The 26,348-nt window shown below is 48.1% G+C and overlaps 1 long non-coding RNA gene across 1 annotated transcript in view; it reads right to left on the bottom strand.

Annotated features, from left to right (window-relative positions):
- LOC125774361 (uncharacterized) overlaps positions 1-26,348 on the bottom strand; it is an 83,403-nt gene that overhangs the window by 51,418 nt on the left and 5,637 nt on the right. The window contains exons 3-5 of the long non-coding RNA XR_007420845.1: positions 25,311-26,206; positions 15,596-15,819; positions 5,600-6,747 (exon numbers count right to left, since the gene is read on the bottom strand). This is a non-coding gene — a long non-coding RNA (uncharacterized LOC125774361). The remainder of the gene's footprint in view (positions 1-5,599; positions 6,748-15,595; positions 15,820-25,310; positions 26,207-26,348) is intronic.

Raw genomic sequence — 26,348 nt, 5'->3', positions numbered from 1 at the left:
TTAGCCGAGACACATTAGCCAAGACACCTTAGCCAAGACACCTTAGCCAAGACACCTTAGCCAAGACACATTAGCCAAGACACCTTAGCCAAGACACCTTAGCCAAGACACATTAGCCAAGACACCTTAGCCAAGACACATTAGCCAAGACACCTTAGCCAAGACACATTAGCCAAGACACCTTAGCCGAGACACCTTAGCCGAGACACCTTAGCCAAGACACCTTAGCCAAGACACATTAGCCAAGACACTTTAGCCGAGACACATTAGCCAAGACACCTTAGCCAAGACACATTAGCCAAGACACCTTAGCCAAGACACTTTAGCCGAGACACATTAGCCAAGACACCTTAGCCAAGACACATTAGCCAAGACACATTAGCCAAGACACCTTAGCCAAGACACATTAGCCAATACACCTTAGCCGAGACACATTAGCCAAGACACCTTAGCCAAGACACATTAGCCAAGACACCTTAGCCAAGACACCTTAGCCAAGACACATTAGCCAAGACACCTTAGCCGAGACACATTAGCCAAGACACCTTAGCCAAGACACCTTAGCCAAGACACCTTAGCCAAGACACCTTAGCCAAGACACCTTAGCCAAGACACATTAGCCAAGACACCTTAGCCAAGACACTTTAGCCGAGACACATTAGCCAAGACACCTTAGCCAAGACACATTAGCCAAGACACCTTAGCCAAGACACATTAGCCAAGACACCTTAGCCAAGACACATTAGCCAAGACACCTTAGCCAAGACACATTAGCCAAGACACCTTAGCCAAGACACATTAGCCAAGACACCTTAGCCAAGACACATTAGCCAAGACACCTTAGCCAAGACACCTTAGCCAAGACACATTAGCCAAGACACTTTAGCCGAGACACATTAGCCAAGACACCTTAGCCAAGACACATTAGCCAAGACACCTTAGCCAAGACACTTTAGCCGAGACACATTAGCCAAGACACCATAGCCAAGACACCTTAGCCAAGACACCTTAGCCAAGACACCTTAGCCAAGACACATTAGCCAAGACACCTTAGCCGAGACACATTAGCCAAGACACCTTAGCCGAGACACCTTAGCCAAGACACCTTAGCCAAGACACCTTAGCCAAGACACCTTAGCCAAGACAGCTTAGCCAAGACACCTTAGCCAAGACACTTTAGCCAAGACACATTAGCCAAGACACCTTAGCCAAGACACCTTAGCCAAGACACCTTAGCCAAGACACCTTAGCCAAGACACCTTAGCCAAGACACATTAGCCAAGACACCTTAGCCAAGACACCTTAGCCAAGACACCTTAGCCAAGACACATTAGCCAAGACACCTTAGCCAAGACACTTTAGCCGAGACACATTAGCCAAGACACCTTAGCCAAGACACATTAGCCAAGACACCTTAGCCAAGACACATTAGCCAAGACACCTTAGCCAAGACACATTAGCCAAGACACCTTAGCCAAGACACATTAGCCAAGACACCTTAGCCAAGACACATTAGCCAAGACACCTTAGCCGAGACACCTTAGCCGAGACACCTTAGCCAAGACACCTTAGCCAAGACACATTAGCCAAGACACTTTAGCCGAGACACATTAGCCAAGACACCTTAGCCAAGACACATTAGCCAAGACACCTTAGCCAAGACACTTTAGCCGAGACACATTAGCCAAGACACATTAGCCAAGACACATTAGCCAAGACACCTTAGCCAAGACACATTAGCCAATACACCTTAGCCGAGACACATTAGCCAAGACACCTTAGCCAAGACACATTAGCCAAGACACCTTAGCCAAGACACCTTAGCCAAGACACATTAGCCAAGACACCTTAGCCGAGACACATTAGCCAAGACACCTTAGCCAAGACACCTTAGCCAAGACACCTTAGCCAAGACACCTTAGCCAAGACACCTTAGCCAAGACACATTAGCCAAGACACCTTAGCCAAGACACTTTAGCCGAGACACATTAGCCAAGACACCTTAGCCAAGACACATTAGCCAAGACACCTTAGCCAAGACACATTAGCCAAGACACCTTAGCCAAGACACATTAGCCAAGACACCTTAGCCAAGACACATTAGCCAAGACACCTTAGCCAAGACACATTAGCCAAGACACCTTAGCCAAGACACATTAGCCAAGACACCTTAGCCAAGACACCTTAGCCAAGACACATTAGCCAAGACACTTTAGCCGAGACACATTAGCCAAGACACCTTAGCCAAGACACATTAGCCAAGACACCTTAGCCAAGACACTTTAGCCGAGACACATTAGCCAAGACACCATAGCCAAGACACCTTAGCCAAGACACCTTAGCCAAGACACCTTAGCCAAGACACATTAGCCAAGACACCTTAGCCGAGACACATTAGCCAAGACACCTTAGCCGAGACACCTTAGCCAAGACACCTTAGCCAAGACACCTTAGCCAAGACACCTTAGCCAAGACAGCTTAGCCAAGACACCTTAGCCAAGACACTTTAGCCAAGACACATTAGCCAAGACACCTTAGCCAAGACACCTTAGCCAAGACACCTTAGCCAAGACACCTTAGCCAAGACACCTTAGCCAAGACACATTAGCCAAGACACCTTAGCCAAGACACCTTAGCCAAGACACCTTAGCCAAGACACCTTAGCCAAGACACATTAGCCAAGACACCTTAGCCAAGACACTTTAGCCGAGACACATTAGCCAAGACACCTTAGCCAAGACACATTAGCCAAGACACCTTAGCCAAGACACATTAGCCAAGACACCTTAGCCAAGACACATTAGCCAAGACACCTTAGCCAAGACACATTAGCCAAGACACCTTAGCCAAGACACATTAGCCAAGACACCTTAGCCGAGACACCTTAGCCGAGACACCTTAGCCAAGACACCTTAGCCAAGACACATTAGCCAAGACACTTTAGCCGAGACACATTAGCCAAGACACCTTAGCCAAGACACATTAGCCAAGACACCTTAGCCAAGACACTTTAGCCGAGACACATTAGCCAAGACACCTTAGCCAAGACACATTAGCCAAGACACATTAGCCAAGACACCTTAGCCAAGACACATTAGCCAATACACCTTAGCCGAGACACATTAGCCAAGACACCTTAGCCAAGACACATTAGCCAAGACACCTTAGCCAAGACACATTAGCCAAGACACCTTAGCCAAGACACATTAGCCAAGACACCTTAGCCAAGACACTTTAGCCGAGACACATTAGCCAAGACACCTTAGCCAAGACACATTAGCCAAGACACCTTAGCCAAGACACATTAGCCAAGACACCTTAGCCAAGACACCTTAGCCAAGACAGCTTAGCTAAGACACCTTAGCCAAGACACTTTAGCCAAGACACATTAGCCAAAACACATTAGCCAAGACACCTTAGCCAAGACACTTTAGCCAAGACACCTTAGCCAAGACACCTTAGCCAAGACACCTTAGCCAAGACACCTTAGCCAAGACACATTAGCCAAGACACCTTAGCCAAGACACATTAGCCAAGACACCTTAGCCAAGACACTTTAGCCGAGACACATTAGCCAAGACACCTTAGCCAAGACACATTAGCCAAGACACCTTAGCCAAGACACATTAGCCAAGACACCTTAGCCGAGACACCTTAGCCGAGACACCTTAGCCAAGACACCTTAGCCAAGACACATTAGCCAAGACACCTTAGCCGAGACACATTAGCCAAGACACCTTAGCCAAGACACATTAGCCAAGACACCTTAGCCAAGACACCTTAGCCGAGACACCTTAGCCAAGACACCTTAGCCGAGACACATTAGCCAAGACACCTTAGCCAAGACACCTTAGCCAAGACACCTTAGCCAAGACACCTTAGCCAAGACACCTTAGCCAAGACACATTAGCCAAGACACCTTAGCCGAGACACATTAGCCAAGACACATTAGCCAAGACACCTTAGCCAAGACACATTAGCCAAGACACTTTAGCCGAGACACATTAGCCAAGACACCTTAGCCAAGACACATTAGCCAAGACACATTAGCCAAGACACCTTAGCCAAGACACATTAGCCAAGACACCTTAGCCGAGACACATTAGCCAAGACACATTAGCCAAGACACCTTAGCCAAGACACATTAGCCAAGACACCTTAGCCGAGACACCTTAGCCGAGACACCTTAGCCAAGACACCTTAGCCGAGACACATTAGCCAAGACACCTTAGCCAAGACACCTTAGCCAAGACACCTTAGCCAAGACACATTAGCCAAGACACCTTAGCCAAGACACCTTAGCCAAGACACATTAGCCGAGACACATTAGCCAAGACACATTAGCCAAGACACCTTAGCCGAGACACATTAGCCAAGACACCTTAGCCAAGACACATTAGCCAAGACACCTTAGCCAAGACACCTTAGCCGAGACACCTTAGCCAAGACACCTTAGCCGAGACACATTAGCCAAGACACCTTAGCCAAGACACCTTAGCCAAGACACCTTAGCCAAGACACCTTAGCCAAGACACCTTAGCCAAGACACATTAGCCAAGACACCTTAGCCGAGACACATTAGCCAAGACACATTAGCCAAGACACCTTAGCCAAGACACATTAGCCAAGACACTTTAGCCGAGACACATTAGCCAAGACACCTTAGCCAAGACACATTAGCCAAGACACATTAGCCAAGACACCTTAGCCAAGACACATTAGCCAAGACACCTTAGCCGAGACACATTAGCCAAGACACATTAGCCAAGACACCTTAGCCAAGACACATTAGCCAAGACACCTTAGCCGAGACTTCTTAGCCAAGACACCTTAGCCGAGACACATTAGCCAAGACACCTTAGCCAAGACACCTTAGCCAAGACACCTTAGCCAAGACACCTTAGCCAAGACACCTTAGCCAAGACACCTTAGCCAAGACACATTAGCCAAGACACCTTAGCCAAGACACATTAGCCAAGACACCTTAGCCAAGACACCTTAGCCAAGACACCTTAGCCAAGACACCTTAGCCAAGACACCTTAGCCAAGACACCTTAGCCAAGACACATTAGCCAAGACACCTTAGCCAAGACACATTAGCCAAGACACTTTAGCCGAGACACATTAGCCAAGACACCTTAGCCAAGACACATTAGCCAAGACACCTTAGCCAAGACACCTTAGCCAAGACACCTTAGCCAAGACACATTAGCCAAGACACCTTAGCCGAGACACATTAGCCAAGACACCTTAGCCAAGACACATTAGCCAAGACACCTTAGCCAAGACACCTTAGCCAAGACACCTTAGCCAAGACACCTTAGCCGAAACACATTAGCCAAGACACCTTAGCCAAGACACATTAGCCAAGACACCTTAGCCAAGACACCTTAGACAAGACACATTAGCCAAGACACCTTAGCCGAGACACATTAGCCAAGACACATTAGCCAAGACACCTTAGCCAAGACACATTAGCCAAGACACTTTAGCCGAGACACATTAGCCGAGACACATTAGCCAAGACACCTTAGCCAAGACACATTAGCCAAGACACATTAGCCAAGACACCTTAGCCAAGACACCTTAGCCGAGACACATTAGCCAAGACACCTTAGCCAAGACACATTAGCCAAGACACCTTAGCCAAGACACCTTAGCCAAGACACCTAAGCCAAGACACCTTAGCCAAGACACCTTAGCCAAGACACCTTAGCCGAGACACATTAGCCAAGACACCTTAGACAAGACACATTAGCCAAGACACCTTAGCCAAGACACCTTAGCCAAGACACCTTAGCCAAGACACCTTAGCCATGACACCTTAGCCAAGACACCTTAGCCAAGACACCTTAGCCAAGACACCTTAGCCAAGACACATTAGCCAAGACACTTTAGCCGAGACACATTAGCCAAGACACCTTAGCCAAGACACCTTAGCCAAGACACCTTAGCCAAGACACCTTAGCCGAGACACATTAGCCAAGACACCTTAGCCAAGACACATTAGCCAAGACACCTTAGCCAAGACACATTAGCCAAGACACCTTAGCCAAGACACCTTAGCCATGACACATTAGCCAAGACACCTTAGCCGAGACACATTAGCCAAGACACATTAGCCAAGACACCTTAGCCAAGACACCTTAGCCAAGACACCTTAGCCAAGACACCTTAGCCATGACACCTTAGCCAAGACACCTTAGCCAAGACACCTTAGCCAAGACACCTTAGCCAAGACACATTAGCCAAGACACATTAGCCAAGACACCTTAGCCAAGACACCTTAGCCGAGACACATTAGCCAAGACACCTTAGCCAAGACACCTTAGCCAAGACACCTTAGCCAAGACACCTTAGCCGAGACACATTAGCCAAGACACCTTAGCCAAGACACATTAGCCAAGACACCTTAGCCAAGACACATTAGCCAAGACACTTTAGCCGAGACACATTAGCCAAGACACCTTAGCCAAGACACATTAGCCAAGACACATTAGCCAAGACACCTTAGCCAAGACACATTAGCCAAGACACCTTAGCCGAGACACATTAGCCAAGACACATTAGCCAAGACACCTTAGCCAAGACACATTAGCCAAGACACCTTAGCCAAGACACATTAGCCAAGACACCTTAGCCGAGACACATTAGCCAAGACACATTAGCCAAGACACCTTAGCCAAGACACATTAGCCAAGACACCTTAGCCGAGACACCTTAGCCGAGACACATTAGCCAAGACACCTTAGCCGAGACACATTAGCCAAGACACATTAGCCAAGACACCTTAGCCAAGACACATTAGCCAAGACACCTTAGCCGAGACACCTTAGCCGAGACACCTTAGCCAAGACACCTTAGCCGAGACACATTAGCCAAGACACCTTAGCCAAGACACCTTAGCCAAGACACCTTAGCCAAGACACCTTAGCCAAGACACCTTAGCCGAGACACCTTAGCCAAGACACATTAGCCAAGACACCTTAGCCGAGACACATTAGCCAAGACACATTAGCCAAGACACCTTAGCCAAGACACATTAGCCAATACACTTTAGCTGAGACACATTAGCCGAGACACATTAGCCAAGACACCTTAGCCAAGTCACCTTAGCCGAGACACCTTAGCCAAGACACCTTAGCCGAGACACATTAGCCAAGACACATTAGCCAAGACACCTTAGCCAAGACACCTTAGCCAAGACACCTTAGCCGAGACATCTTAGCCGAGACACCTTAGCCAAGACACCTTAGCCGAGACACATTAGCCAACACACCTTAGCCAAGACACCTTAGCCAAGACACCTTAGCCAAGACACCTTAGCCAAGACACCTTAGCCGAGACACCTTAGCCAAGACACATTAGCCAAGACACCTTAGCCGAGACACATTAGCCAAGACACATTAGCCAAGACACCTTAGCCAAGACACATTAGCCAAGACACTTTAGCCAAGACACCTTAGCCGAGACACATTAGCCAAGACACCTTAGACAAGACACATTAGCCAAGACACCTTAGCCAAGACACCTTAGCCAAGACACCTTAGCCAAGACACCATAGCCATGACACCTTAGCCAAGACACCTTAGCCAAGACACCTTAGCCAAGACACCTTAGCCAAGACACATTAGCCAAGACACATTAGCCAAGACACCTTAGCCAAGACACCTTAGCCGAGACACATTAGCCAAGACACCTTAGCCAAGACACCTTAGCCAAGACACCTTAGCCGAGACACATTAGCCAAGACACCTTAGCCAAGACACATTAGCCAAGACACCTTAGCCAAGACACATTAGCCAAGACACTTTAGCCGAGACACATTAGCCAAGACACCTTAGCCAAGACACATTAGCCAAGACACATTAGCCAAGACACCTTAGCCAAGACACATTAGCCAAGACACCTTAGCCAAGACACCTTAGCCAAGACACCTTAGCCAAGACACCTTAGCCATGACACCTTAGCCAAGACACCTTAGCCAAGACACCTTAGCCAAGACACCTTAGCCAAGACACATTAGCCAAGACACATTAGCCAAGACACCTTAGCCAAGACACCTTAGCCGAGACACATTAGCCAAGACACCTTAGCCAAGACACCTTAGCCAAGACACCTTAGCCAAGACACCTTAGCCGAGACACATTGGCCAAGACACCTTAGCCAAGACACATTAGCCAAGACACATTAGCCAAGACACCTTAGCCAAGACACCTTAGCCAAGACACCTTAGCCAAGACACCATAGCCATGACACCTTAGCCAAGACACCTTAGCCAAGACACCTTAGCCAAGACACCTTAGCCAAGACACATTAGCCAAGACACATTAGCCAAGACACCTTAGCCAAGACACCTTAGCCGAGACACATTAGCCAAGACACCTTAGCCAAGACACCTTAGCCAAGACACCTTAGCCGAGACACATTAGCCAAGACACCTTAGCCAAGACACATTAGCCAAGACACCTTAGCCAAGACACATTAGCCAAGACACTTTAGCCGAGACACATTAGCCAAGACACCTTAGCCAAGACACATTAGCCAAGACACATTAGCCAAGACACCTTAGCCAAGACACATTAGCCAAGACACCTTAGCCAAGACACCTTAGCCAAGACACCTTAGCCAAGACACCTTAGCCAAGACACCTTAGCCAAGACACCTTAGCCAAGACACCTTAGCCAAGACACCTTAGCCAAGACACCTTAGCCGAGACACCTTAGCCAAGACACATTAGCCAAGACACCTTAGCCGAGACACATTAGCCAAGACACATTAGCCAAGACACCTTAGCCAAGACACATTAGCCAAGACACTTTAGCCGAGACACATTAGCCGAGACACATTAGCCAAGACACCTTAGCCAAGTCACCTTAGCCGAGACACCTTAGCCAAGACACCTTAGCCGAGACACATTAGCCAAGACACATTAGCCAAGACACCTTAGCCAAGACACATTAGCCAAGACACCTTAGCCGAGACACCTTAGCCGAGACACCTTAGCCAAGACACCTTAGCCGAGACACATTAGCCAAGACACCTTAGCCAAGACACCTTAGCCAAGACACCTTAGCCAAGACACCTTAGCCGAGACACCTTAGCCAAGACACATTAGCCAAGACACCTTAGGCGAGACACATTAGCCAAGACACATTAGCCAAGACACCTTAGCCAAGACACATTAGCCAAGACACTTTAGCCGAGACACATTAGCCGAGACACATTAGCCAAGACACCTTAGCCAAGACACATTAGCCAAGACACCTTAGCCAAGACACCTTAGCCATGACACCTTAGCCAAGACACCTTAGCCAAGACACCTTAGCCAAGACACCTTAGCCAAGACACATTAGCCAAGACACATTAGCCAAGACACCTTAGCCAAGACACATTAGCCAAGACACTTTAGCCGAGACACATTAGCCGAGACACCTTAGCCGAGATACCTTAGCCGAGACACCTTAGCCAAGACACCTTAGCCGAGACACATTAGCCAAGACACCTTAGCCAAGACACCTTAGCCAAGACACCTTAGCCGAGACACATTAGCCAAGACACCTTAGCCAAGACACATTAGCCAAGACACATTAGCCAAGACACCTTAGCCAAGACACATTAGCCAAGACACTTTAGCCGAGACACATTAGCCGAGACACATTAGCCAAGACACCTTAGCCAAGACACCTTAGCCAAGACACCTTAGCCGAGACACATTAGCCAAGACACCTTAGCCAAGACACATTAGCCAAGACACCTTAGCCAAGACACCTTAGCCAAGACACATTAGCCAAGACACCTTAGCCAAGACACCTTAGCCAAGACACCTTAGCCGAGACACATTAGCCAAGACACCTTAGCCAAGACACATTAGCCAAGACACCTTAGCCAAGACACCTTAGCCAAAACACCTTAGCCAAGACACCTTAGCCGAGACACCTTAGCCGAGACACCTGAGCCAAGACACCTTAGCCAAGACACATTAGCCAAGACACCTTAGCCGAGACACATTAGCCAAGACACCTTAGCCAAGACACCTTAGCCAAGACACCTTAGCCAAGACACCTTAGCCAAGACACCTTAGCCGAGACACCTTAGCCAAGACACATTAGCCAAGACACCTTAGCCGAGACACATTAGCCAAGACACATTAGCCAAGACACCTTAGCCAAGACACATTAGCCAAGACACTTTAGCCGAAACACATTAGCCGAGACACATTAGCCAAGACACCTTAGCCAAGACACCTTAGCCAAGACACCTTAGCCGAGACACATAAGCCAAGACACCTTAGCCAAGACACATTAGCCAAGACACCTTAGCCAAGACACCTTAGCCAAGACACATTAGCCAAGACACCTTAGCCAAGACACCTTAGCCAAGACACCTTAGCCGAGACACATTAGCCAAGACACCTTAGCCAAGACACATTAGCCAAGACACCTTAGCCAAGACACCTTAGCCAAGACATCTTAGCCAAGACACCTTAGCCGAGACACCTTAGCCAAGACACCTTAGCCACGACACCTTAGCCAAGACACATTAGCCAAAACACCTTAGCCAAGACACCTTAGCCAAGACACCTTAGCCAAGACACCTTAGCCATGACACCTTAGCCAAGACACCTTAGCCAAGACACATTAGCCAAGACACCTTAGCCAAGACACCTTAGCCAAGACACCTTAGCCGAGACACATTAGCCAAGACACCTTAGCCGAGACACATTACCCAAGACACCTTAGCCAAGACACATTAGCCAAGACACCTTAGCCGAGACACCTTAGCCGAGACACCTTAGCCAAGACACCTTAGCCAAGACACATTAGCCAAGACACCTTAGCCAAGACACCTTAGCCAAGACACATTAGCCAAGACACATTAGCCAAGACACCTTAGCCAAGACACCTTAGCCGAGACACATTAGCCAAGACACCTTAGCCAAGACACCTTAGCCAAGACACCTTAGCCAAGACACCTTAGCCGAGACACATTAGCCAAGACACCTTAGCCAAGACACATTAGCCAAGACACCTTAGCCAAGACACATTAGCCAAGACACTTTAGCCGAGACACATTAGCCAAGACACCTTAGCCAAGACACATTAGCCAAGACACATTAGCCAAGACACCTTAGCCAAGACACATTAGCCAAGACACCTTAGCCGAGACACATTAGCCAAGACACATTAGCCAAGACACCTTAGCCAAGACACATTAGCCAAGACACCTTAGCCAAGACACATTAGCCAAGACACCTTAGCCGAGACACATTAGCCAAGACACATTAGCCAAGACACCTTAGCCAAGACACATTAGCCAAGACACCTTAGCCGAGACACCTTAGCCGAGACACCTTAGCCAAGACACCTTAGCCGAGACACATTAGCCAAGACACATTAGCCAAGACACCTTAGCCAAGACACATTAGCCAAGACACCTTAGCCGAGACACCTTAGCCGAGACACCTTAGCCAAGACACCTTAGCCGAGACACATTAGCCAAGACACCTTAGCCAAGACACCTTAGCCAAGACACCTTAGCCAAGACACCTTAGCCAAGACACCTTAGCCGAGACACCTTAGCCAAGACACATTAGCCAAGACACCTTAGCCGAGACACATTAGCCAAGACACATTAGCCAAGACACATTAGCCAAGACACATTAGCCAAGACACTTTAGCCGAGACACAATAGCCGAGACACATTAGCCAAGACACCTTAGCCAAGACACCTTAGCCAAGACACCTTAGCCGAGACACATTAGCAAAGACACCTTAGCCAAGACACATTAGCCAAGACACCTTAGCCAAGACACCTTAGCCAAGACACATTAGCCAAGACACCTTAGCCAAGACACCTTAGCCAAGACACCTTAGCCGAGACACATTAGCCAAGACACCTTAGCCAAGACACATTAGCCAAGACACCTTAGCCAAGACACCTTAGCCAAGACACCTTAGCCAAGACACCTTAGCCGAGACACCTTAGCCGAGACACCTTAGCCAAGACACCTTAGCCAAGACACATTAGCCAAGACACCTTAGCCGAGACACATTAGCCAAGACACCTTAGCCAAGACACCTTAGCCAAGACACCTTAGCCAAGACACCTTAGCCAAGACACCTTAGCCGAGACACCTTAGCCAAGACACATTAGCCAAGACACCTTAGCCGAGACACATTAGCCAAGACACATTAGCCAAGACACCTTAGCCAAGACACATTAGCCAAGACACTTTAGCCGAGACACATTAGCCGAGACACATTAGCCAAGACACCTTAGCCAAGACACCTTAGCCAAGACACCTTAGCCGAGACACATTAGCCAAGACACCTTAGCCAAGACACATTAGCCAAGACACCTTAGCCAAGACACCTTAGCCAAGACACATTAGCCAAGACACCTTAGCCAAGACACCTTAGCCAAGACACCTTAGCCGAGACACATTAGCCAAGACACCTTAGCCAAGACACATTAGCCAAGACACCTTAGCCAAGACACCTTAGCCAAGACACCTTAGCCAAGACACCTTAGCCGAGACACCTTAGCCGAGACACCTTAGCCAAGACACCTTAGCCAAGACACATTAGCCAAGACACCTTAGCCAAGACACCTTAGCCAAGACACTTTTGCCGAGACACATTAACCAAGACACCTTAGCCGAGACACTTTAGCCAAGACACCTTAGCCAAGACACCTTAGCCAAGACACTTTAGCCGAGACACTTTAGCCGAGACACCTTAGCCAAGACACCTTAGCCAAGACACATTAGCCAAGACACCTTAGCCAAGACACATTAGCCAAGACACCTTAGCCGAGACTCCTTAGCCGAGACACCTTAGCCGAGACACTTTAGCCAAGACACCTTAGCCAAGACACCTTAGCCAAGACACTTTAGCCGAGACACATTAACCAAGACACCTTAGCCAAGACACCTTAGCCAAGACACCTTAGCCAAGACACCTTAGCCAAGACACCTTAGCCAAGACACCTTAGCCAAGACACTTTAGCCAAGACACATTAGCCAAGACACCTTAGCCAAGACACCTTAGCCGAGACACATAAGCCAAGACACTTTAGCCAAGACACATTAGCCAAGACACATTAGCCAAGACACCTTAGCCAAGACACCTTAGCCAAGACACCTTAGCCAAGACACCTTAGCCATGACACCTTAGCCAAGACACCTTAGCCAAGACACATTAGCCAAGACACCTTAGCCAAGACACCTTAGCCAAGACACCTTAGCCGAGACACATTAGCCAAGACACCTTAGCCGAGACACATTAGCCAAGACACCTTAGCCAAGACACATTAGCCAAGACACCTTAGCCGAGACACCTTAGCCGAGACACCTTAGCCAAGACACCTTAGCCAAGACACATTAGCCAAGACACTTTAGCCGAGACACATTAGCCAAGACACCTTAGCCAAGACACATTAGCCAAGACACATTAGCCAAGACACCTTAGCCAAGACACCTTAGCCGAGACACATTAGCCAAAACACCTTAGCCAAGACACATTAGCCAAGACACCTTAGCCAAGACACCTTAGCCGAGACACATTAGCCAAGACACCTTAGCCAAGACACATTAGCCAAGACACCTTAGCCAAGACACCTTAGCCAAGACACATTAGCCAAGACACCTTAGCCAAGACACCTTAGCCAAGACACCTTAGCCGAGACACATTAGCCAAGACACCTTAGCCAAGACACATTAGCCAAGACACCTTAGCCGAGACACATAAGCCAAGACACCTTAGCCAAGACACATTAGCCAAGACACATTAGCCAAGACACATTAGCCAAGACACCTTAGCCGAGACACATTAGCCAAGACACCTTAGCCGAGACACATTAGCCAAGACACCTTAGCCAAGACACATTAGCCAAGACACCTTAACCGAGACACATTAGCCAAGACACCTTAGCCAAGACACCTTAGCCAAGACACCTTAGCCAAGACACATTAGCCAAGACACCTTAGCCAAGACACTTTAGCCGAGACACATTAGCCAAGACACCTTAGCCAAGACACCTTAGCCAAGACACCTTAGCCAAGACACCTTAGCCAAGACACCTTAGCCGAGACACCTTAGCCAAGACACCTTAGCCAAGACACATTAGCCAAGACACCTTAGCCGAGACACATAAGCCAAGACACCTTAGCCAAGACACATTAGCCAAGACACCTTAGCCAAGACACCTTAGCCAAGACACATTAGCCAAGACACCTTAGCCAAGACACCTTAGCCAAGACACCTTAGCCAAGACACATTAGCCAAGACACCTTAGCCGAGACACATAAGCCAAGACACATTAGCCAAGAGAAATCAGCCAAGACACCTTAGCCAAGACACCTGAGCCGAGACACCTTAGCCGAGACACCTTAGCCAAGACACATTAGCCAAGACACATTAGCCAAGACACATTAGCCGAGACACATTAGCCAAGACACCTTAGCCAAGACACCTTAGCCAAGACACCTTAGCCAAGACACCTTAGCCAAGACACCTTAGCCAAGACACATTAGCCATGACACCTTAGCCGAGACACATTAGCCAAGACACCTTAGCCAAGACACCTTGACCAAGACACCTTAGCCAAGACACCTTAGCCAAGACACCTTTGCCAAGACACCTTAGCCAAGACACATTAGCCAAGACACCTTAGCCAAGACACCTTAGCCAAGACACCTTAGCCAAGACACATTAGCCAAGACACCTTAGCCAAGACACATTAGCCAAGACACCTTTGCCAAGACACCTTAGCCAAGACACATTAGCCAAGACACATTAGCCAAGACACCTTAGCCAAGACGCCTTAGCCAAGACACCTTAGCCAAGACACATTAGCCAAGACACCTTAGCCAAGACACCTTAGCCAAGGCATCTTAGCCAAGACACATTAGCCAAGACACCTTAGCCAAGACACCTTAGCCAAGACACATTAGCCAAGACACCTTAGCCGAGACACATTAGCCAAGACAAATTGTCCAAGACACCTTAGCCAAGACACCTTAGCCAAGACACATTAGCCAAGACACCTTAGCCGAGACACATTAGCCAAGACACCTTAGCCAAGACACCTTAGCCAAGACACCTTAGCCGAGGCACCTTAGCCAAGACACATTAGCCAAGACACCTTAGCCGAGACACATTAGCCAAGACACATTAGCCAAGACACCTTAGCCAAGACACATTAGCCAAGACACTTTAGCCGAGACACATTAGCCGAGACACATTAGCCAAGACACCTTAGCCAAGACACCTTAGCCGAGACACATTAGCCAAGACACCTTAGCCAAGACACATTAGCCAAGACACCTTAGCCAAGACACCTTAGCCAAGACACATTAGCCAAGACACCTTAGCCAAGACACCTTAGCCAAGACACCTTAGCCGAGACACATTAGCCAAGACACCTTAGCCAAGACACATTAGCCAAGACACCTTAGCCAAGACACCTTAGCCAAGACACCTTAGCCAAGACACATTAGCCATGACACCTTAGCCGAGACACATTAGCCAAGACACCTTAGCAAAGACACCTTAGCCAAGACACCTTAGCCAAGACACCTTAGCCAAGACACCTTTGCCAAGACACCTTAGCCAAGACACATTAGCCAAGACACCTTAGCCAAGACACATTAGCCAAGACACCTTAGCCAAGACGCCTTAGCCAAGACACCTTAGCCAAGACACATTAGCCAAGACACCTTAGCCAAGACACCTTAGCCAAGACATCTTAGCCAAGACACATTAGCCAAGACACCTTAGCCAAGACACCTTAGCCAAGACACATTAGCCAAGACACCTTAGCCGAGACACATTAGCCAAGACACATTGTCCAAGACACCTTAGCCAAGACACCTTAGCCAAGACACATTAGCCATGACACCTTAGCCGAGACACATTAGCCAAGACACCTTAGCAAAGACACCTTAGCCAAGACACCTTAGCCGAGGCACCTTAGCCAAGACACATTAGCCAAGACACCTTAGCCGAGACACATTAGCCAAGACACATTAGCCAAGACACCTTAGCCAAGACACATTAGCCAAGACACTTTAGCCGAGACACATTAGCCGAGACACATTAGCCAAGACACCTTAGCCAAGACACCTTAGCCAAGACACCTTAGCCGAGACACATTAGCCAAGACACCTTAGCCAAGACACATTAGCCAAGACACCTTAGCCAAGACACCTTAGCCAAGACACATTAGCCAAGACACCTTAGCCAAGACACCTTAGCCAAGACACCTTAGCCGAGACACATTAGCCAAGACACCTTAGCCAAGACACATTAGCCAAGACACCTTAGCCAAGACACCTTAGCCAAGACACCTTAGCCAAGACACCTTAGCCGAGACACCTTAGCCGAGACACCTTAGCCAAGACACCTTAGCCAAGACACATTAGCCAAGACACCTTAGCCAAGACATCTTAGCCAAGACACATTAGCCAAGACACCTTAGCCAAGACACCTTAGCCAAGACACCTGAGCCGAGACACCTTAGCCGAGACACCTTAGCCAAGACGCATTAGCCAAGACACCTTAGCCAAGACACCTTAGCCAAGACACATTAGCCATGACACCTTAGCCGAGACACATTAGCCAAGACACCTTAGCAAAGACACCTTAGCCAAGACACCTTAGCCAAGACACCTTAGCCAAGACACATTAGCCAAGACACATTAGCCAAGACACATTAGCCAAGACACATTAGCCGAGACACATTAGCCAAGACACCTTAGCCAAGACACCTTAGCCAAGACACATTAGCCAAGACACCTTAGCCAAGACACTTTAGCCGAGACACCTTAGCCAAGACACCTTAGCCAAGACACATTAGCCAAGACACTTTAGCCGAGACACATTAGCCAAGACACCTTAGCCAAGACACATTAGCCAAGACACCTTAGCCAAGACACCTTAGCCAAGACACCTTAGCCATGACACCTTAGCCAAGACACCTTAGCCAAGACACATTAGCCAAGACACCTTAGCCAAGACACCTTAGCCAAGACACATTAGCCAAGACACCTTAGCCAAGACACATTAGCCAAGACACCTTAGCCAAGACACCTTAGCCAAGACACATTAGCCAAGACACATTAGCCAAGACACATTAGCCAAGACACCTTAGCCGAGACACATTAGCCACGACACATTGTCCAAGACACCTTAGCCAAGACACCTTAGCCAAGACACATTAGCCAAGACACCTTAGCCGAGACACATTAGCCAAGACACCTTACCCGAGACACATTAGCCAAGACACCTTAGCCAAGACACATTAGCCAAGACACCTTAGCCGAGACACATTAGCCAAGACACCTTAGCCAAGACACCTTAGCCAAGACACCTTAGCCAAGACACATTAGCCAAGACACCTTAGCCAAGACACTTTAGCCAAGACACCTTAGCCAAGACACCTTAGCCAAGACACCTTAGCCAAGAGACATTAGCCAAGACACCTAAGCCAAGACACCTTAGCCAAGACACCTTAGCCAAGACACATTAGCCAAGACACCTAAGCCAAGACACCTTAGCCAAGACACCTTAGCCAAGACACATTAGCCAAGACACATTAGCCAAGACACCTTAGCCAAGACACCTTAGCCAAGACACCTTAGCCAAGACACCTTAGCCCAGACACATTAGCCAAGACACATTAGCCAAGACACCTAAGCCAAGACACCTTAGCCAAGACACCTTAGCCATGACACATTAGCCAAGACACATTAGCCAAGACACCTGAGCCGAGACACCTTAGCCGAGACACCTTAGCCAAGACACCTTAGCCCAGACACATTAGCCAAGACACATTAGCCAAGACACCTAAGCCAAGACACCTTAGCCAAGACACCTTAGCCATGACACATTAGCCAAGACACATTAGCCAAGACACCTTAGCCAAGACACATTAGCCAAGACACATTAGCCAAGACACCTTAGCCAAGACACCTTAGCCAAGACACCTTAGCCAAGACACCTTAGCCATGACACATTAGCCAAGACACATTAGCCAAGACACCTTAGCCATGACACATTAGCCAAGACACCTTAGCCAAGACACCTTAGCCAAGACACATTAGCCAAGACCCATTAGCCAAGACACATTAGCCAAGACACATTAGCCAAGACACCTTAGCCAAGACACCTTAGCCAAGACACATTAGCCAAGACACATTAACCAAGACACCTTAGCCAAGACACCTTAGCCAAGACACCTTAGCCAACACACCTTAGCCAAGACACCTTAGCCGAGACACCTTAGCCAAGACACCTTAGCCAAGACACATTAGCCAAGACACATTAGCCAAGACACCTAAGCCAAGACACATTAGCCAAGACACCTTAGCCAAGACACCTTAGCCAAGACACCTTAGCCAAGACACCTTAGCCAAGACACCTTAGCCAAGACACCTTAGCCGAGACACATTAGCCAAGACACCTTAGCCAAGACACATTAGCCAAGACACATTAGCCAAGACACATTAGCCAAGACACCTTAGCCAAGACACATTAGCCAAGACACCTTAGCCAAGACCCATTAGCCAAGACACATTAGCCAAGACACCTTAGCCAAGACACCTTAGCCAAGACACCTTAGCCAAGACACCTTACCATGACACATTAGCCAAGACACATTAGCCAAGACACCTTAGCCATGACACATTAGCCAAGACACCTTAGCCAAGACACCTTAGCCAAGACACATTAGCCAAGACCCATTAGCCAAGACACATTAGCCAAGACACATTAGCCAAGACACCTTAGCCAAGACACCTTAGCCAAGACACATTAGCCAAGACACATTAGCCAAGACACCTTAGCCAAGACACATTAGCCAAGACACCTTAGCCAAGACCCATTAGCCAAGACACATTAGCCAAGACACATTAGCCAAGACACCTTAGCCAAGACACCTTAGCCAAGACACATTAGCCAAGACACATTAACCAAGACACCTTAGCCAAGACACCTTAGCCAAGACACCTTAGCCAAGACACCTTAGCCGAGACACCTAAGCCAAAACACCTTAGCCAAGACACCTTAGCCAAGACACATTAGCCAAGACACATTAGCCAAGACACCTTAGCCAAGACACATTAGCCAAGACACATTAACCAAGACACCTTAGCCAAGACACCTTAGCCAACACACCTTAGCCAAGACACCTTAGCCGAGACACCTTAGCCAAGACACCTTAGCCAAGACACATTAGCCAAGACACATTAGCCAAGACACCTAAGCCAAAACACATTAGCCAAGACACCTTAGCCAAGACACCTTAGCCAAGACACCTTAGCCAAGACACCTTAGCCAAGACACCTTAGCCAAGACACCTTAGCCGAGACACATTAGCCAAGACACCTTAGCCAAGACACCTTAGCCAAGACACATTAGCCAAGACACATTAGCCAAGACACCTTAGCCAAGACACATTAGCCAAGACACCTTAGCCAAGACCCATTAGCCAAGACACATTAGCCAAGACACATTAGCCAAGACACCTTAGCCAAGACACCTTAGCCAAGACACATTAGCCAAGACACATTAACCAAGACACCTTAGCCAAGACACCTTAGCCAAGACACCTTAGCCAAGACACCTTAGCCGAGACACCTAAGCCAAAACACCTTAGCCAAGACACCTTAGCCAAGACACATTAGCCAAGACACCTTAGCCAAGACACCTTAGCCAAGACACATTAGCCAAGACACCTTAGCCAAGACACCTTAGCCAAGACACCTTAGCCAAGACACATTAGCCAAGACACCTAAGCCAAGACACCTTAGCCAACACGCCTTAGCCAAGACACATTAGCCAAGACACATTAGCCAAGACACCTTAGCCAAGACACCTTAGCCAAGACACCTTAGCCAAGACACCTTAGCCAAGACACATTAGCCAAGACACCTAAGCCAAGACACCTTAGCCAAGACCCATTAGCCAAGACACATTAGCCAAGACACATTAGCCAAGACACCTTAGCCAAGACACCTTAGCCAAGACACATTAGCCAAGACACATTAACCAAGACACCTTAGCCAAGACACCTTAGCCAAGACACCTTAGCCAAGACACCTTAGCCGAGACACCTAAGCCAAAACACCTTAGCCAAGACACCTTAGCCAAGACACATTAGCCAAGACACCTTAGCCAAGACACCTTAGCCAAGACACATTAGCCAAGACACCTTAGCCAAGACACCTTAGCCAAGACACCTTAGCCAAGACACCTTAGCCAAGACACATTAGCCAAGACACCTAAGCCAAGACACCTTAGCCAAGACACCTTAGCCAAGACACATTAGCCAAGACACATTAGCCAAGACACCTTAGCCAAGACACCTTAGCCAAGACACCTTAGCCAAGACACCTTAGCCAAGACACATTAGCCAAGACACCTAAGCCAAGACACCTTAGCCAAGACACCTTAGCCAAGACACATTAGCCAAGACACATTAGCCAAGACACCTTAGCCAAGACACCTTAGCCAAGACACCTTAGCCAAGACACCTTAGCCAAGACACATTAGCCAAGACACATTAGCCAAGACACCTAAGCCAAGACACCTTAGCCAAGACACCTTAGCCATGACACATTAGCCAAGACACATTAGCCAAGACACCTTAGCCAAGACACATTAGCCAAGACACATTAGCCAAGACACCTTAGCCAAGACACCTTAGCCAAGACACCTTAGCCAAGACACCTTAGCCATGACACATTAGCCAAGACACATTAGCCAAGACACCTTAGCCATGACACATTAGCCAAGACACCTTAGCCAAGACACCTTAGCCAAGACACATTAGCCAAGACCCATTAGCCAAGACACATTAGCCAAGACACATTAGCCAAGACACCTTAGCCAAGACACATTAGCCAAGACACATTAGCCAAGACACATTAACCAAGACACCTTAGCCAAGACACCTTAGCCAAGACACCTTAGCCAAGACACCTTAGCCGAGACACCTTAGCCAAGACACCTTAGCCAAGACACATTAGCCAAGACACATTAGCCAAGACACCTAAGCCAAGACACATTAGCCAAGACACCTTAGCCAAGACACATTAGCCAAGACACCTAAGCCAAAACACCTTAGCCAAGACACCTTAGCCAAGACACATTAGCCAAGACACCTTAGCCAAGACACCTTAGCCAAGACACATTAGCCAAGACACCTTAGCCAAGACACCTTAGCCAAGACACCTTAGCCAAGACACCTTAGCCAAGACACCTTAGCCGAGACACATTAGCCAAGACACCTTAGCCAAGACACTTTAGCCGAGACACATTAGCCAAGACACCTTATCCAAGACACCTTAGCCAAGACACCTTAGCCAAGACACATTAGCCAAGACACCTTAGCCAAGACACCTTAGCCAAGACACCTTAGCCAAGACACATTAGCCAAGACACCTTAGCCAAGACACATTAGCCAAGACACCTTAGCCAAGACACATTAGCCAAGACACCTTAGCCAAGACACATTAGCCAAGACACTTTAGCCAAGACACCTTAGCCAAGACACCTTAGCCAAGACACCTTAGCCAAGACACCTTAGCCAAGACACCTTAGCCAAGACACCTTAGCCGAGACACATTAGCCAAGACACCTTAGCCAAGACACATTAGCCAAGACACCTTACCCGAGACGCATTAGCCAAGACACCTTAGCCAAGACACATTAGCCAAGACACCTTAGCCGAGACACATTAGCCAAGACACCTTACCCGAGACACATTAGCCAAGACACCTTAGCCAAGACACATTAGCCAAGACACCTTAGCCGAGACACATTAGCCAAGACACCTTAGCCAAGCCACCTTAGCCAAGACACCTTAGCCAAGACACATTAGCCAAGACACCTTAGCCAAGACACCTTAGCCAAGACACCTTAGCCAAGACACCTAAGCCAAGACACCTTAGCCGAGACACATTAGCCAAGACACCTTAGCCAAGACACTTTAGCCGAGACACATTAGCCAAGACACCTTAGCCAAGACACCTTAGCCAAGACACCTTAGCCAAGACACCTTAGCCAAGAGACATTAGCCAAGACACCTAAGCCAAGACACCTTAGCCAAGACACATTAGCCAAGACACATTAGCCAAGACACCTTAGCCAAGACACATTAGCCAAGACACCTTAGCCAAGACACATTAGCCAAGACACCTTAGCCAAGACACATTAGCCAAGACACCTTAGCCAAGACACCTTAGCCAAGACACCTTAGCCAAGACACCTTAGCCAAGACACCTTAGCCAAGACACCTTAGCCGAGACACATTAGCCAAGACACCTTAGCCAAGACACATTAGCCAAGACACCTTAGCCGAGACGCATTAGCCAAGACACCTTAGCCAAGACACATTAGCCAAGACACCTTAGCCGAGACACATTAGCCAAGACACCTTACCCGAGACACATTAGCCAAGACACCTTAGCCAAGACACATTAGCCAAGACACCTTAGCCGAGACACATTAGCCAAGACACCTTAGCCAAGACACCTTAGCCAAGACACCTTAGCCAAGACACATTAGCCAAGACACCTTAGCCAAGACACTTTAGCCGAGACACATTAGCCAAGACACCTTAGCCAAGACACCTTAGCCAAGACACCTTAGCCAAGACACCTTAGCCAAGACACCTTAGCCAAGACACATTAGCCAAGACACCTAAGCCAAGACACCTTACCCGAGACACATTAGCCAAGACACCTTAGCCAAGACACCTTAGCCAAGACACATTAGCCAAGACACCTTAGCCAAGACACCTTAGCCAAGACACCTTAGCCAAGACACATTAGCCAAGACACATTAGCCAAGACACCTAAGCCAAGACACCTTAGCCAAGACACCTTAGCCATGACACATTAGCCAAGACACATTAGCCAAGACACCTAAGCCAAGACACCTTAGCCAAGACACCTTAGCCAAGACACATTAGCCAAGACACCTAAGCCAAGACACCTTAGCCAAGACACCTTAGCCAAGACACATTAGCCAAGACACATTAGCCAAGACACCTTAGCCAAGACACCTTAGCCAAGACACCTTAGCCAAGACACCTTAGCCAAGACACATTAGCCAAGACACCTAAGCCATGACACCTTAGCCAAGACACCTTAGCCAAGACACATTAGCCAAGACACATTAGCCAAGACACCTTAGCCAAGACACCTTAGCCAAGACACCTTAGCCAAGACACCTTAGCCAAGACACATTAGCCAAGACACATTAGCCAAGACACCTAAGCCAAGACACCTTAGCCAAGACACCTTAGCCATGACACATTAGCCAAGACACTTTAGCCAAGACACCTTAGCCAAGACACATTAGCCAAGACACATTAGCCAAGACACCTTAGCCAAGACACCTTAGCCAAGACACCTTAGCCAAGACACCTTAGCCATGACACATTAGCCAAGACACATTAGCCAAGACACCTTAGCCATGACACATTAGCCAAGACACCTTAGCCAAGACACCTTAGCCAAGACCCATTAGCCAAGACACCTTAGCCAAGACACCTTAGCCAAGACACATTAGCCAAGACACCTTAGCCAAGACACCTTAGCCAAGACACATTAGCCAAGACACATTATCCAAGACACCTTAGCCAAGACACCTTAGCCAAGACACCTTAGCCGAGACACCTTAGCCAAGACACCTTAGCCAAGACACATTAGCCAAGACACATTAGCCAAGACACCTAAGCCAAGACACATTAGCCAAGACACCTTAGCCAAGACACATTAGCCAAGACACCTAAGCCAAAACACCTTAGCCAAGACACCTTAGCCAAGACACATTAGCCAAGACACCTTAGCCAAGACACATTAGCCAAGACACCTTAGCCAAGACACCTTAGCCAAGACACCTTAGCCAAGACACCTTAGCCAAGACACCTTAGCCGAGACACATTAGCCAAGACACCTTAGCCAAGACACATTAGCCAAGACACATTAGCCAAGACACATTAGCCAAGACACATTAGCCAAGACACCTTAGCCAAGACACATTAGCCAAGACACATTAACCAAGACACCTTAGCCAAGACACCTTAGCCAAGACACCTTAGCCAAGACACCTTAGCCAAGACACATTAGCCAAGACACCTTAGCCAAGACACCTTAGCCAAGACACCTTAGCCAAGACACCTTAGCCAAGACACCTTAGCCAAGACACATTAGCCAACACACATTAGCCAAGACACATTAGCCAACACACATTAGCCAAGACACATTAGCCAAGACACCTTAGCCAAGACACCTTAGCCAAGACACATTAGCCAAGACACCTTAGCCAAGACACCTTAGCCAAGACACATTAGCCAAGACACCTTAGCCAAGACACCTTAGCCAAGACACCTTAGCCAAGACACCTTAGCCAAGACACCTTAGCCAAGACACATTAGCCAACACACATTAGCCAAGACACATTAGCCAAGACACCTTAGCCAAGACACCTTAGCCAAGACACATTAGCCAAGACACATTAACCAAGACACCTTAGCCAAGACACCTTAGCCAAGACACATTAGCCAAGACACCTTAGCCAAGACACATTAGCCAAGACACCTTAGCCAAGACACCTTAGCCAAGACACATTAGCCAAGACACCTTAGCCAAGACACCTTAGCCGAGACACATTAGCCAAGACACCTTAGCCAAGACACCTTAGCCAAGACACCTTAGCCATGACACCTTAGCCAAGACACCTTAGCCACGACACCTTAGCCAAGACACCTTAGCCAAGACACCTTAGCCAACACACCTTAGCCAAGACACCTTAGCCAAGACACATTAGCCAAGACACCTTAGCCGAGACACATTAGCCAAGACACCTTAGCCAAGACACCTTAGCCACGACACCTTAGCCAAGACACCTTAGCCAAGACACCTTAGCCAAGACACTTTAGCCGAGACACATTAGCCAAGACACCTTAGCCAAGACACATTAGCCAAGACACCTTAGCCAAGACACCTTAGCCAAGACACCTTAGCCAAGACACATTAGCCAAGACACATTAGCCAAGACACCTTAGCCAAGACACATTAGCCAAGACACCTTAGCCAAGACACCTTAGCCGAGACACATTAGCCAAGACACCTTAGCCAAGACACCTTAGCCAAGACACATTAGCCAAGACAGCTTAGCCAAGACACCTTAGCCAAGACACCTTAGCCAAGACACATTAGCCAAGACACATTAGCCAAGACACCTTAGCCAAGACACATTAGCCAAGACACCTTAGCCAAGACACCTTAGCCAAGACACCTTAGCCAAGACACATTAGCCAAGACACCTTAACCAAGACACCTTAGCCAAGACACCTTAGCCAAGACACATTAGCCAAGACACATTAGCCGAGACACATTAGCCAAGACACATTAGCCAAGACACCTTAGCCAAGACACCTTAGCCGAGACACATTAGCCAAGACACGTTAGCCAAGACACCTTAGCCAAGACACATTAGCCAAGACACCTTAGCCAAGACACCTTAGCCAAGACACCTTAGCCAAGACACCTTAGCCAAGACACTTTAGCCAAGACACATTAGCCAAGACACCTTAGCCAAGACACCTTAGCCAAGACACCTTAGCCAAGACAGATTAGCCAAGACACATTAGCCGAGACACATTAGCCAAGACACCTTAGCCAAGACACCTTAGCCAAGACACATTAGCCAAGACACATTAGCCAAGACACCTTAGCCAAGACACATTAGCCAAGACACTTTAGCCAAGACACATTAGCCAAGACACATTAGCCAAGACACCTTAGCCAAGACACATTAGCCAAGACACCTTAGCCAAGACACATTAGCCAAGACACATTAGCCAAGACACATTAGCCAAGACACCTTAGCCAAGACACCTTAGCCAAGACACCTTAGCCAAGACACATTAGCCAAGACACATTAGCCAAGACACCTTAGCCAAGACACATTAGCCAAGACACTTTAGCCAAGACACCTTAGCCAAGACACATTAGCCAAGACACCTTTGCCAAGACACCTTAGCCAAGACACCTTAGCCAAGACACTTTAGCCGAGACACCTTAGCCAAGACACTTTAGCCGAGACACATAAGCCAAGACACCTTAGCCAAGACACCTTAGCCAAGACACCTTAGCCAAGACACGTTAGCCAAGACACATTAGCCAAGACACCTTAGCCAAGACACATTAGCCAAGACACCTAAGCCAAGACACCTTAGCCAAGACACCTTAGCCAAGACACCTTAGCCAAGACACCTTAGCCGAGACACATAAGCCAAGACACCTTAGCCAAGACACCTTAGCCAAGACACAT

Source organism: Anopheles funestus, unplaced genomic scaffold (genome assembly GCF_943734845.2).
Source record: "Anopheles funestus unplaced genomic scaffold, idAnoFuneDA-416_04 scaffold_56_ctg1, whole genome shotgun sequence".
Lineage (NCBI taxonomy): Eukaryota > Metazoa > Arthropoda > Insecta > Diptera > Culicidae > Anopheles > Anopheles funestus.
This window is presented reverse-complemented; position numbering and strand designations above follow the sequence as displayed.